Genomic DNA, 415 nt, shown 5'->3' with positions numbered 1-415 from the left:
ATATCTGATTGTCATTCTGTTCTTTTACGGTATAAGTATTTCATTAGTATTTCTCTTCATTTGGGAATATTTTGTTTACACTGGATGTTTGACCTTCTGCAGAGAAGGCTAGGATTGCAACTGCTGTAGCAGCCTCCCGAATGAGGTTAGAGACAGAGTTGAAGATGCAACGTGAGAGGGAAAGAAAAGCAGCCAGAATTGCATTAGAAAAGGTCCCTTTTTAAATTCATTTTTGTATTCCTTGATCCTGTGTGATTCCTGTTATGATTTGCCTCGTTGATACTAAAGAAATTTAAATTTACTAACGTTTGTTTCACTCTAATTTAGATGGTAAAAACAGTCTATTTCAACGAGAATCGAGATATTATGGAGTTTGAAGCAATAATTGGAGGCATCAGCATTGGTAACTTGAGAA

The sequence above is a fragment of the Olea europaea genome, chromosome 13, assembly GCF_002742605.1.
Source record: "Olea europaea var. sylvestris chromosome 13, O_europaea_v1, whole genome shotgun sequence".
Classification (NCBI taxonomy): domain Eukaryota; kingdom Viridiplantae; phylum Streptophyta; class Magnoliopsida; order Lamiales; family Oleaceae; genus Olea; species Olea europaea.
This window is presented reverse-complemented; position numbering follows the sequence as displayed.